General features: G+C 35.5%; 1 non-coding gene across 1 annotated transcript; it reads right to left on the reverse strand.

Annotated features, from left to right (window-relative positions):
- Positions 1-13,094: 13,094 nt before the first annotated feature.
- TRNAQ-CUG (transfer RNA glutamine (anticodon CUG)) lies at positions 13,095-13,166 on the reverse strand. The gene has a single exon. It is a non-coding gene; the product is annotated as a tRNA-Gln (tRNA).
- Positions 13,167-14,734: the final 1,568 nt, after the last annotated feature.

Consider the following 14,734-nt stretch of genomic DNA (forward strand, 5'->3'; position numbering starts at 1 on the left):
TTGAGGTTTCTGCTCCTGGCCGTTTATCGTAAAGGGCAATAGGTGTTACAGTCTGATTTATAATCAATGGTTGTGGCTCGCCTTCCCTACTCATTGAATTCCAACCTTGCACCTGTGTCTTATTTAAATATTCGACTTGGTCTTAGTCGCCCATGAGCAATAAAAACGAAAATCAATCAACCCTACCCCAACTTTTTGTTTGTTTGAGTGAAGGAGACATTGGTTGGAATCTGCATTCGCATCAAAATGTCAGATAACATTACGCCGCCAAAGTGACGCTGATTATAGCGATACGATTGATCGCCTGCCTCGCCGATTTATTACTAATAAATTGTGTACTAATCTCGTACAGGAATCTAACAGAGCCTTTGCTCACTATATTTATAGTTTATTATGAAGAGAAAAAAAACTGTTTATATAAATAACCTGATTTACATTTACGAGATGTCTTTTGTCCTTCATATCGTAATTATTGATATCACAACTGTCGAAGAATAAATGTCATTTAAAGTTTCTTCGAATGTTTCTTCTGAATATCTTTAATATAGACTTTCGTCAACAATAATAATATGACTAAATCAGAACTCCGAAGATAGATTTTTATCTACTCATATTATAATATAAAAAATTATCTTTCTGATGGACACCATGTCTACACGATAAGTATGGCATCGTGTAATTTATAATTCTTTAAACCTGCCTAGAATATTTCCAATAGAATGGGAAATATTTCAGCTGGTTAATTTTGGTGCATTAAATGAATGAGCTGGGTTGAAAATTCCCATATTCATTAACCTATGAAGCAGCCCTAAGAGTACATTTATCTGCGTGAATGTAGGAAAATTATGCGAACTTTACATGTGACCTCAGAGAACCCTCCGGATAACCTGCTTCAGACTTCTTGGGTATTGCCCAACAGTTGCTTAAATGTCATTAAAATGGATGCTATTGAAGAAGGCCTAAAGCTTCTTTTCGGGGGGGAACCGGTTTTACCATTTTCATAGAAGGCCACATCCTCGAGGTGTTAATCACCAGCATCCATGGGAAGGCCACCAAGCAAGGTCACCGCTAAACCTCCGGTTACCCAAGCATCTGTGTCAGATACTGCAGAGAATAAACAATGCTAGAATGTTTATGAAGCCCGAGTAAAAATGGGATAAATGAGATTGACCGATAAGGGGATACTTCAGACAAACCACGTACATCTAGGGCTGAATTGTCTGCAACTTATCGAAGAGTAGTTTGATACGGGATATAGTACAATACTTTAAAAAGCAAACTCTCATATGTATTTGAATAGTATAATCCATTATACCGTTGTATAAAATTTCCCATAAATTACCTTTCCACTATCCTTTTTCAAAAGACAGAATTATTTCAGAAGTACAGTGTTCTTCTGAAATCTCATAATCACTAATTATGAGATGCTCTGGTTCATTCATGCTGTTGTTAGGTTTGTTGGTGCATCAGCAACTGTGGCTATAATGCACTTCATTCATGCTGTTGTTAGGTTTGTTGGTGCATCAGCAACTGTGGCTATAATGCACTTCATTCATGCAATCTAACGATACAAAGTATATAATGCACTAAGATACTGCAATTCCTAACCACCATACCCTGCCTTTATTTACAGTAGCTCTGATTAGAGAAACCTTGTAACTTGTGTTAATGTATAATTATGAAAGAAGTGATAAAATTTCTTTACTCATTAGATCATTTTTGTAAAATAAAGTAGCCCAAGAGATATTCCATACTGTGTTTATTAGAATGCCATCAAATTGAAAGTTTAGAATTATTTGGTTGAGTTATTCTAAAATAATCCTTTAGAATAAAAACAATGCTGCTATGACATAGATCAGTGGTTTTCAACCGGGGTGCCACAACAACATTCCAGGGGTGCCACGTAATTCTCCGAGCAAAAATAGCCTATAAAGACTTTCTCGGAGTTAACGAAAAGTATATCTCAACTTTGGCCGTCGTAGAATAAAAGACTTCTAGAAGTTAGGCTACTTTGTACATAGGCTGCTTTTTATATAATGTACATATGTTTTTAGTATCTCAGAATTTTAACTTTGTGCTTGGAAGACTTTTTGACAGTTGTGGTCATGATGACATAACCTCTATGCTCAATGAACTTCTTTCCACTAGTTAATTTTCAAACTACTATTACCATGACCATACTGAACCTCATGTAGGAACACCTCTAAAAGAACTCATATAAGAACAACCGTATGTTTAATGGATTTAAACAGGAATTCAACTTGAACCTTATTGAAATTAGGTCTGGAGGCCTCATTTCAAGAAGGATGTAGAGCTGCTGGAACGGGTACAGAGAAGGGCAACAAGATTAGTAAATGGAACAAAGGGTTGCTCTTACGAAGAAAGGCTTAAGTTTTGCAAATTACAGAGTTTGGAGACTAGGCACCGGCGAGGTGATCTGATAGAGGTGTATAAGGCTTTGAATGGTTTGAGCATGCTCAATGCCAATGGGATTCTTCATCTTTCTCAGAATAATCACCTCAGAGGGCATAAATTCAAATTGAGGAAGGACGGATGTCGGATAGATGTGCGGAAATTTGCCTTTGGCCAGCGGGTGGTTGGTTGGTGGAACCGACTTCCATCACTTGTTGTTGAAGTTGATAGCCTAAACAAATTTAAAGCTCAACTGGACAGGTATTTCGAACGAACGGAGGGGTGAAATGGGAGTGGGTTTTTTTTTTTTTTTTTTTTTGGCTGATGCTGAATAAGCTTGCTTTCTTGCATCATATGCCTCTGCTAATGCTAATGCTAATGCTAATGCTAATGCGGATTTCTGTTTGGAACTGTAGATGAATCCTTATTACTAGACCTCGACCTTTTTATATCTTTACTACTGGAGCCTGATTAACTTGAATTCTTACAGAAGTAAACTAATTTTCAAGTATTTTTCAACAGATCCTTCATTGGATTCTCCACTTTTCTTTATAGTACTACTTGTGTACTATTAACTTTAGTTTTACTAGAAATATATCTTCGACACCGAATCCTAACCATTCTGGTTTTCAAAGTAATTCTTTAAGGAAATTATCAAGGATTCCGATGGATTTCCTAAAGGGATCTTCTGGCACCCACTGCAATTTAATGGATACAGTATTTTTATTATTATTATTATTATTAATATAATTATCCCTATCTCGCTTTGGCCATCCTGTGTGAGATAGTCAGGTGCGCCACGGTTCAAACTTGGTTGTGGCCTGCCTCCTCCTGGGCTTATGGTGTTCTGTATCATCACAGTTGAACTAGGTTAAGTCCAAAGAATCGAAGAGATCTGTAATCAGTTTCTAAAGTCTCATCACAAAAATATCTTGGCATCATCTATGGAAAAATACTTTTAAATTTGGTTTGGGACCTTGCCGTTAACACTCAAAAGATTTTTAGTTCCGGTGTATTGTATCTTAATATGATTTAATTAAAATTGTATATTCCTTTTCAAAATTTAAAGATAACATATTGACAAATAACCACGCGATTCATTATTTATCAAAAATAGTAGTTATTATTAATATCAATTTATTTCTGAAGAAATATCCCTTTGCAGCTAGAGGACACGAGTTACATACAGAAATTAAATAATGACAGACAAATGCATTGAGTACAGAGCCCAGATACAATACACGGCCTTAAACAGCTTCTGGTGAAGATACATAACCATAAAGATACAACATATAAAAGTACATACAACAGAGCGTGGACAGTGCGGCATCTCAGAGTCTACCTAGAGTATGACGAGGGAATACATGTCTGCAAGAATGGAAGATCTGTAGATTCTGTCCTTGCAGAGCTTCTCAATGTCTATGGCTAATCTATTCAATATTTGGAAGGAGTTATGTGGAAACGTGTTGTCCAGGGAGGACATGCTACGCAGCTTCGATCTGTATGGGGATGTGTTGGTCTGACGGTCAGGTGAGCTCAGTTTTCCGGATGGAAGCTGAGAGAGGGTAAGAAGGTTCCTAGAGATGATGTGATAGCTCCAAGGAAGCATATTAAGATTGGTTGACCAGAACAGATTTTGAGATTGTAGGTGTTAGCCCGGAAATCCTATTTAGCCATTTCAAAATCCAGTATTCCAGGGAAAGGAACCTGACTTGGTATGATGAGGGTGCTGAAGACCATATACTCGAGACATATAAAGGAATTGGGATTATGCATCGAAGAATGTATTTGATGATAAATGCGGTATATGGAAGTTGGAGATCTCCTTTTATACTGCTCATAAAGTCGAATATGTTTTTATTTGAGCGGCATTAAAATGAGGAAAGAAAGTGAGATCTTTGTCCCAGGTGACCACCCAAATCCTTATGTTGGGTGACTTTTTTAACTGGGGAGTTCGCTATAATGAAGTTCACATCGTTGGTATTTTTCTTCTTGGCGATAGAGAGTTGGGAGGTTTTCATTTTGTTAATGGAGAGTCCAATCGCATGAAGATAATTTTCCAGTTCATGTAGCTGTCGGTTGGAGCTCACAGTGATAGACTGGAGAGACTGGGGGCATTTTGTGATGATAACTTAATATCATCTGCGTAAGTGGTAAAATTAGCATGATTTGCTAGGAAGGGTTCTAAAGATGCGGCGAAGAGGGTGGCAGAGAGAACGCCCCCTTGGAGGAGCCCTCTGGAGCAGAGAATGCGGTGATTATGGTTCGGATTTCTGATTCATAGGGTCGTGGACTGAATGAGTTTCCTAAGGAGAACTAGAATGTGCCCAGAGATTTTGAAGTAGTTGCAGAGTATGGCACATAATGCATGGATGGACAGATTGTCAAAGGTCGCCTTAATGTCGAGGAACACAATATCCAATTGCTCTTTGTTGCTTAAAGTTCTGTTAAAGCTTGTAACGAATATAGACTCCCGTGATATTAGTCAGAACATCTCAAAACCTTCCGAGATCTAACACTAAAATATGTCCAATTCTACTTGTCTTGGAGTTTTTGGCTCTCCTCCAAGTCATAGTGCACCAGTTTTTATGATAATTTAGTTAATACGGTTTCGGTTTATTATGCCTGTACAATAGTTTTCATTGAATGATATTTGTTTCACGAATGAAAAACCATGGGGAGCTCTACTCTTTCATGGGATCGCCCAACTACAATCTTCCCAATTGAAGAAACGTTTAATGATTCCAGTAGTATTGGAACGCGCTCTCTAAACGAGCAAGAAGTAGTAAAACCATTGTCAAGGAGGACCCAATTTTTCACTCATTCAACCTTTCGAATTTTCAACAGACGGATAAACTGCCAAAAATTCAACCCCCTACAACTATTTAACGTCAGTAGAATATAAGTAGTCAAGCGCGAGGGTGCAGAAGCACATGCGCTTTGATTAAACCATGGTCCAAGCCAGTGTGACTGCTAAATACGATTAATGATTGTGTATTAATTGTCAAAAAAATTTATGTAAACTCCTCTGACATAAATTTTCTGTTTATACTCCGGGACGACCAAATGATCAGAAGAGTTCACAAGATAGACAGAATACAAGAAACACACCGTATTCAGCAGTCACGGGCTTGAACCCCGGTCACTCAAGGCACGTGTACTTATGCACCCGCGCGCCTGACCACTAGGCTACGGCAGCACTAGTGGTCGTGCAGGAGTATAAACAAGATTATAAGGCAGTAAAAATGGCTGTTAACTCTCAGACATCGTGTTCCAGTGTTACTTATTAGAATAAGCAAAACAAACTAAAACGTATTTATATTTTCTAAATGTGAGGCAGTAATCGTTATACAAGATTATTTGAGTTTAATATGTATGAGTTGTAAACGGTTAAATTTAGATACTTTGATTTTTCTCCCTTGGCTTTCTCGTAGGATTTCGATATTAGCATTTAAGACGTTATTATTTAGCAATTTGAAAGGGCATTTTGACTTTCTCTTCCCTGCCTCCCACTCTTCCCGTGATTCAATTCCTGGTATTCTAAAGGCATTCTTTCCTGATTGTTATGAGAGAGATAAAGAAAGCCAAATAATTCCTTAGCGATTGGAAAAGGCTCTTCCAACTACCGATCTCCCTGCTCAGCAATAGAATACACTGAAATGGTTCCCAGATGAAATAGCCATATCTGATTCTAGTTTCAACGAAGGCACTTTGATCAATGGAATAAGAGGCGTATTCCACTGCTCGTGATCTACCACTTTCTCTTACCCATAATTCACCGATAACGAGTTTATCTCTCATGACTTGACATGAACTTCAAAGCATCTTGTAATTTTGTGAGTAGGACAGTCTCACAGCAACAGTGCCGACTAGGGGATGCAAATAAGAACCAAACACAATTGACACCAATAAGGCAAAGAGACGGGAATGGGGTTACCTAAAGTGGAACGCGGCGAAGTTCCTACGGTGCACTCATGACACGACTCTTCCGCGTTTATAAACTGAAGTGACTAACAAACAGAAACCAGTTTCGGGGAGGGGGAAGCTAGAATAGGGGGGGATATCTAAAAAAGATTTTCTTCGTTCTTTTCGAAAACAATGTGGACAAAAGGATCGAAGTTAACCTTTCGGCTTATTCTTAAATTAACGACAAAGCCATGACATATAAAGTCTTCCCGACTTCTGGGATCAGCTTTAAATAATTAACTCGAACATTTCAACTCACAGGTTTCGTAAAGTCTAGAAGATAATTATAAACGGGAAGACTAATTTTGGAAGCACTGATTTTATAATTGGTAGATTCTGTAATGATAGCCTTCACCGCAATGTAGCCGGTGGAAATAGGTGGAATAGGATAACTAGGTTTTAAATGAATACCGGAAATGTTTAAAAATATAATAATAAATAAAACCGGAACGGAAACGTTAGTGTTATAATAATGATTTTACATGAACAGGATGCGATGTAATGTTTAACAAGATCAATTTCGGACAACGTACTGCAAGTGTCTTGAACTATTATCAAAGTAGCGTAAACACAAATACAGACAATGGGGACATACTACACGCTGTAATTATGATCATTTATTACTTGATTTAATAAGCTAGATGCAGTGAAAGAAAAATTCTCGTGTAATTTGTTGTCTTGCATTCGTAAGGTAGGTTTAATAATCCCGTAATTGGCCTGCTTTAAAAGGAAAGACCCTGTACCAAAGGTGTATATACTTCTTGAAGAAAGTTATAACTCCAGGAGCTCCAGGGCTGCCGCCTGTCTATGAGGCACCTTTGTACAACGTATTGTCGGCGACTCCCCCCCCCCCTAAAAAGACTAATAAAGAATTGTAGACAGTTGTTTTAGGTTATTTCGGAATGATCAATGAACAAAATCCATTTTGGAATTAAAAAAAAAAAAAAAAACTATAACTACGGTATATTCTAACACTTGACTACAACAACAACAACAAAATGGATTTTATCAAGATGTTTATCATCCCATCCCCATTACATTACTACATAAATTTATTTATTTATTTATTTATTTATTAAATTGTAATCGATGATCATCCTCCCCCCTAAAAAAGACTAATAAAGAATTGTAAACAGTTATTTTAGTATATTTCGTAATGATCAATGAAGACAACCTACATGTAATTATCATCATTTATTACTTGATTTAATCAACTAGATACAGTGAAGGAAAAATTCTCATCTAATTTGTTGTCTGGTATTCGTAACAAAATACATTTGGAATTAAAAAAAAAAAACAACAACAAAAAAAAAAAAAAAAAATTGTGTGTGTGTGTGCCGGAAGTTAAGTGAAGCGTCTTTAGGCGAACATTTATCACTTGATCGAGGATCCCGTATTGACCGTATGATGCCACAGGCAACGAATCTGCATGAATGGGAGCCTCAGAGATATGAGACGTTCCGTTAGCAAATCTAGTTTTGGAAAGTGCTGCGGCATCGGATGATATTTACAACCATTTGACTTCGATAGAGCCGGAATGTTTTTGAGAGAGCCACGACAGCTGTTACAAGGCGACATTTGACTTACATCCTCATTTGGAAATGCTGTTTGCAGAAGAACGTGATCTCGAGCCGCTACAATCTTCACATCGTTCTTGAACCAAAGCCCATTACACACGAAACAGACTGAAACGAAATCATTATCCAGGAATGTACGTTTAAACTGTGCTTGGATGCTTCGGTGTTTCTTAAAATCCTGTTGCTGCTCTGGCTGTGTATTACGTGTTGAACAATTTGGTGGAGTACTTCAGGCAGTCGGTTTTGGCTTCTTCGCTTTTCGTTTATGACTGGGCTTCGAGGACCCTTCATTGTTTTCATTTGCAGTATCAGCTTCCATGACTCCTTCCAAGTTCACCTCTAACATTTCTGAGCAAATGTAAAGCTCTGAAGATGTGGATGGACCTTCTCCGGCTTCTTAGTTCAACTCCATCACACACTGTAATTTCTTCCGCTGTCGAAATAGCTTTGATCTCTCCTTTGTACTCAATGGAGGTGGTTTCTGTGGTCACATTGTACGTATACGTGCTCTCTACGCCTTACAACGCTCACTATTAGTCTTCGACATGTTGAATTATAATTTTTTTTCAATCGAAATTTTCTATTAAATATGGAGAATGACGAAGGAAATGGCATGACGCAATCAGTAGGGGTACTGATTAAGTCATGCGTTGCTCATGCCTGGCACGGAGTGGTACAATGGTGGGGAGAGATGAATCATTTCGTGTTGCATTTTCTTGGAGATTTTTGTCAATCCACAGACACATTGCACGTGGATTGACGCTTACTACGTTAGACTCCGCTTTACGATTGGTTCACTATACGATGAAGTCACTTTACGACACTCCATAACAAAATACCGTTCACTATACGATATGTAGTCAGGGCCGGTCATTGTAATCACGTTTACGAATTGAATTTTAATTCCATTAACGGCGATTTTAATAAACGAAAATAGGAAGAATATTATTCACAGGCTATAAAAATAAAGATATAAAGCACAGATTTACACTTTATTACCTTTCCAATTAAAAAAGAAACAAAGGCAAAGAGTCAACTACACTGGATATCCGCAGTTGATCATCCTCCCAATTACTAACCGGGCCTAACGCTGCCCAACTTCGGTGATCGGATGAGAACCGGTGCATTCAGCCTAGTATTTTTGGCTGTTCAGGGTCCTGTTTACTTATGGCAACGGTCGCATTTTCGTTGCGTTTTTTGTAAATCCACGTACGCAAGTTACTCCCATCTGAAAACTGCCTGGAGCGCGCCTAAAGAATTTTCACTTCAAAAAACTGCAAGTACGGTATATTCTAACACTTTACTACAACAAAAAATGGATTTTATCACATTATTACATAAATTATATTCGGATAATAATAGGAAAGCAATCATATAAACTTTGCTTTAACATAAATTCTGCATAAGCAAAAACCAACAAATGATATACTGTAGTATTATTAATTTTATGGACAATTATACACATAGGCAGATGAGTGTCGTTATCAGTTTGTAATGATATTATTGCCAGCTAAAGAACACAGCGTTAAATAAATTCATCGAGCCACTGATGTATTTGTAAACTCATCTGTTAGATTATTTTTAAAAATAAAATTAAAAACTTCTCTTGGATTCAAATCTTGTGTGAAACATTGCAAAGTTTTTAGTTCATCAAAGAGAGCTACGCGGTGAATATTATTTTCGGTTTGATTGTTATTATTAAGTATGAATGCAAATCTTTGCAGTGTTTTATTCCACTATTTATTATAAATAATGTTAAATATTTCACCGCGTTCTTTAGCAACGAAATCTTTCAGGAAGAGATACTATGGTCGTGTCCAGTGGGAAAAAAATTACTTTTTTTTTTTCAAGGGGAAGATCATCAACCGGTTTAGTCGAATGTTTTGCATCCCCCCCCCCATATTTTTTTTAAAAATCTGACAGATCGTTTTAGGTATACTCAGGCATGCATTGAGCGTTGAAAGCCCCTTGTTAAATTTTTGGGAATTATCCGAGCCCCTTATTTAAAAAAAATAGTTTGATGACTCTTAGATGAAACCCATCTCGAACGAGCCCCTTGTTGACAAATCGACAGGATATACTCTTTTCGCTGTTTGCAGATCTGGTATCCAGTTATACTACAATTTTATTTTAATTAAACATGTTTTTGAAGACAACATCGACGTTATCGATTTAAAAAAAATAATAATAATAATAAATTAGACGTCTATTAAATGACAGTAATGGAGGTTTCCGTGTTTCAGTAATTTATCAACTACCAAAGTAGGAAATTTCAACTACTTAAGTAGGAAAATTCATATACAGTTGAAATAAAATACATCCGACGTCCTCAATTTACGAAGTGTTCTAAAAGTTTGTTGTAAATCATCAGTTCAAAACTAGGGACACATTTTCCCTAGAAACAATACATTTTTGTAATTTACAGACGTGCTTACAACAAATGTATTAGCATTGCGTCTATTTTATACTTTGTTATAAAAATTAAATTAATAAAAAAAACCCTGTGTAACTCGCAATGATTATTCAGTCCAAAACAAATTCATCTCCCATCATTTACACCTTATCCTCTCAGTGGATTCAATCTTCATCAGCTATCCAAAGTTTTATGGACTGCTGTAATCACCATACGAATGAAACCCATGGCAAACAGCAATCTTATTTCTCCTTCCGCTTTTAAAAACGGTATCGCTATATTTTACGCTGTCTTTCGACTTACTCGTTGTACCATATAATGGCAAAAAAAAAAAAAATAATAATAATAAAATAAATAATAAATAAAATAAAATAAAAATAATGCGGCGATTTTATTCTTTACTTGTTGGCAAGGTGAAGATTTCACCTCAGAGCCCTAAAATTATTAAGCATGTTACAACCAGTTTGAAATGAAGTGACAGGTTGTTTTACATTATGGAATCTGTTTTGGGTGGTTGTAATCGTTTTATGCCCAGTGGGCGAGTTTTTCCTGAAAAGCAAAGGACTGTTTGCTGTTCTCAAGTCAGCAATTAGGGATGAAAAGTCTCCAGTCCTGCTTCATGAACCATCAACTGACCGAATTTGCTGATGGTTCATTCATGTTCAACAAAAAAAAATAATAATAAAATAAAATAAAAATAATGCGGAGATTTTATTCTTTACTTGTTGGCAAGGTGAAGATTTCACCTCAGAGCCCTAAAATTATTGGCCTAAAGTTGGAGTTAGGCCTGTTGCACATGCTTAACTCCAACTTTAGGCCAAGAGTCATTGAACCGTAGTACCCCCCCCCACTGTCATATGATCCCCACGCATTACGTGTTTTGCTTAATGGTTAATCCTGTCCTATACATACATCTAGGCTCACAATTAAAATTCACTGCAAAAAAAAATTTAAATAAATTTTTATTTATTTAAAGTTTAAAATTTTGTAAACTGTTAAATACTGTATTTTGCCCACCTTGATTAAGCGCTTTTATGCGGTGTACAACCTGCCAACCAGCCCTCCGTGAGCCTATCTTGGCAGTTTTTTTCTGGAGGAAAAAGATATTTACATTTACAGGCGTGAGAAGGCAATCTTCTTAACACATGATGTCACCTGGCCTACATACTGCAGCTGAGCTATAGGTTCTCTGACTTCTTAATCAACAAACAACGGAAAATTGCTTTTATTTGAAGATGACTCACTGCCAAATCTGTGCACTGTATGTTTATCTCTTTGCTGCAGGTATCTGCGAACTTTGACCCGCGACCTGTGAACATTCGACGACCTTTATGTATGCCTGTAGATTAGACAAGCATCTAGTTCCAGAAACACACAAATTTCGAATCTTGCCGTTATTTCTGTTGTGCAAATAAATGAAAAGGTTGTGATGTACACAATTCGAATATGAAACATTTAAAACCAACATTGCGTGTTCCACGCTCCTCATTAATTGGTCACGCGTTTTTTAGATTCATAAAATCATAATCAGATGATCGTTGCTTGTTACGTTAAAGATAACTGAACAACAAAATAGTGATATGTACTTAGGTACACCCGATTTTCAGCTTTGTGTAATGTATACAATAAGATTGAATTTTACTTCCAAATTGGGAGGAAAATCCTACGGTTGTTGCAGGGGAGGCTTTCTCACGTGCTCAAAGTGGGAAAATAACAATCATCTTAATACTTGTTGCACACAAAAGACTGCTAAGGAGTAAATTACACTCAGGTCCATAAATTGAAAATGTCTTCCGAGATGTTAATTTTCGCATATGCGGTGATTTTTCAAGAATACCTTTACATATCTTAAGAGGCACTACCTGCTAAGAAAGAGAGGGGAAAAAGTACTATAGGTCCCACCGAGATTTGAACTCGGATCGTTGGATTCAGAGTGCTAACCATTATACCATGTAACGCTGTTTGGCTGTCACTATATAAATAATTACCTGTAACTTGGGTTTGTATTATTATTATTATTGCTCTTATATTATTTCTCCCTGACTGGGGGATTACACTCCGTGACGGGTGTAATCCCCCAGTCAGGGATTATTAAATTTAAAATTTGTTTAAAAAATAAATAAATTTATATTAAAAATAAAATTTATTAAATTAGGTTCAAGACACGCCATAATTTTTTTGAAGGGGTTATCTCTGCAGTATTACATTATATTTAATTTCTTTTGTTATTATTATTATTTTTTTTAAACTTGTTCCTAATCATGCATATTGCAACGAATTGTAAGGTTTCTCTGGCTTTCTGTGTAAGGAATCACTATTGTAAAAAATGTGTTAATAAAGAATTATATTTTCAAAATATTCATTTAAAAAAATGAATCGGTATAGTATATGAAGCATTGCTATTTAATATTTTTATTTTAAAGTACAGTATTAATTTAAAAAAAAAAAAAAAACTACAGTAACCGAAATTGCCATTTCGAACGTTTAACATATATCGTCTACTAATGCAAAGTAGTTAAAAAAATCACAGGGGCGGAACGAAATTGCTTATATGGGATTGTTTGTTTTTTTTTGTAATTGGGTATTATGTTAAAATTTAGAAAAATTGGGTTTGGAAAATTCTACTTCCGGTTAGAATGCGTTTCGCTTTGAAGATGTTTCCGGATACTTGTGTTGTATCCAGACGAATTTCAAATTTAGCCCATATGAAAAGAAAAAAGTATGACAGGTCCCACCGAGACTTGAACTCGGATCGCTGGATTCAGAGTCCAGAGTGCTAACCATTACACCATGGAACCACACTCCAATTTTTGGCTATCACACTATAAGTTATTATCCGCAACCGCCATTTGTTTCTTTTGTAGGAATCAGTAATGTATACATATATTCTAAAATTGGCACTACAACGTTTTTAGTATTAAATTAGGCTCAAAACACGCTCATAATTTTTTTTTTTTTTTTCAGGGAATTAAGTTTTCTGGGGTGTTAAGTTATATATATATATATATTTTTTAACGTGTATTGTATAGCAATCATGCTATACAAACTTTATAATGAATATATTTTTAAAATATTAATTGTTGTAACAAAAATAATATTTTAATAAATGTATTAACCATTTTTAGAATATAGTTTGCGTTGACCTTTAGCCCTAAAGTGATCATTTAATTACTTTTCGTAATTTTTGTTTGACTTTTTAATATTTTTATTAGGGCTCTAATAAATAATATTTGCCTAGTGCTCAAATACGCAAAGTTAGGTGTGATTGCCCATATGATAGCCCTGCTTCACTAGGCGAGATTACATTATCTTACTCCATTAGGTGCCCTTGATTTAGAGAACCAATTATACTAAATAGGTGAAACTTGAACGTACGCTGTGTTTATTTACTGTATTTCCGGATGTAATCAGTTCAATATATTAGAATCTTTAATTTTGATTTATGAATGATATTACTTTATATTTTGTAGCCTTTTTAGCATTTGTCATTTATATGGAATTATTTTATAATTAGTGCATTTTACTAATGAGATTTTTTAATATCATATGTGATGCAGGATTTATTTTACTTCTGTTAATATTTAACTGTTTTATTTAACAGAAACATATGAATTTCCTTGTTAACGCTATTAGTATTGTGTCTAATTACAATGTATGCAAACCTGACGCAAACAGGAATAGATGCTAAGTATAAATAAGAAATACATATAAGATAATAAAATAGTTAAAAATTAAACTGCGAACAACTATAAAGAGAGGTCAGTAACCTTATGTAGGTAATACAATACACAAGTTATTATATGTGCAGGAGTGTGAAGAAATGAAAGAAAAAGTCGCGACACCAGCTTATTTAAAATTTTTCTGTCCACGCAACGACTCAATAAAGAATAAAATAAAAGTTATTTTTTATTTGCGTGCAGCACGCAATTTGAGCGTACAACGCATGTCTAATTAATGACTTGCAATAAGAACCTACTTATTTTATTTTACTTTTTACTGTGCTGCCATCTACCCCTAAAAATTATTACTATTTACAGATAACCGTTTTGTTTTTGTTAGTTGGAAATTATGGAAGAAAAGGTAGAAACAAATTTGTTGTTTATCATTTGGGGATTATTTAACTAGCTTAATTGTTTAAATAATTAGTTGTACGATATTTTTGTGTTAAAATATCGGCCATGTGAATAATTTTAATGTTGATGCTGTTTTTTTTTTTTTTTTTTATGTTTAATCACAGGAACTATAAAGTTTTCAATCGTCTGCTAATTGTGATACCATCAGATTACTGTATTTTAAGTCATATCTCTTCTTAAAAGCAAAATGGCAACAGTTCATCCAGCATTATGCATGTCCAGAATTCAGGTAA

This window comes from Mastigoproctus giganteus, chromosome 11 (genome assembly GCF_048544385.1).
Source record: "Mastigoproctus giganteus isolate SK-2022 chromosome 11, ASM4854438v1, whole genome shotgun sequence".
Classification (NCBI taxonomy): domain Eukaryota; kingdom Metazoa; phylum Arthropoda; class Arachnida; order Uropygi; family Thelyphonidae; genus Mastigoproctus; species Mastigoproctus giganteus.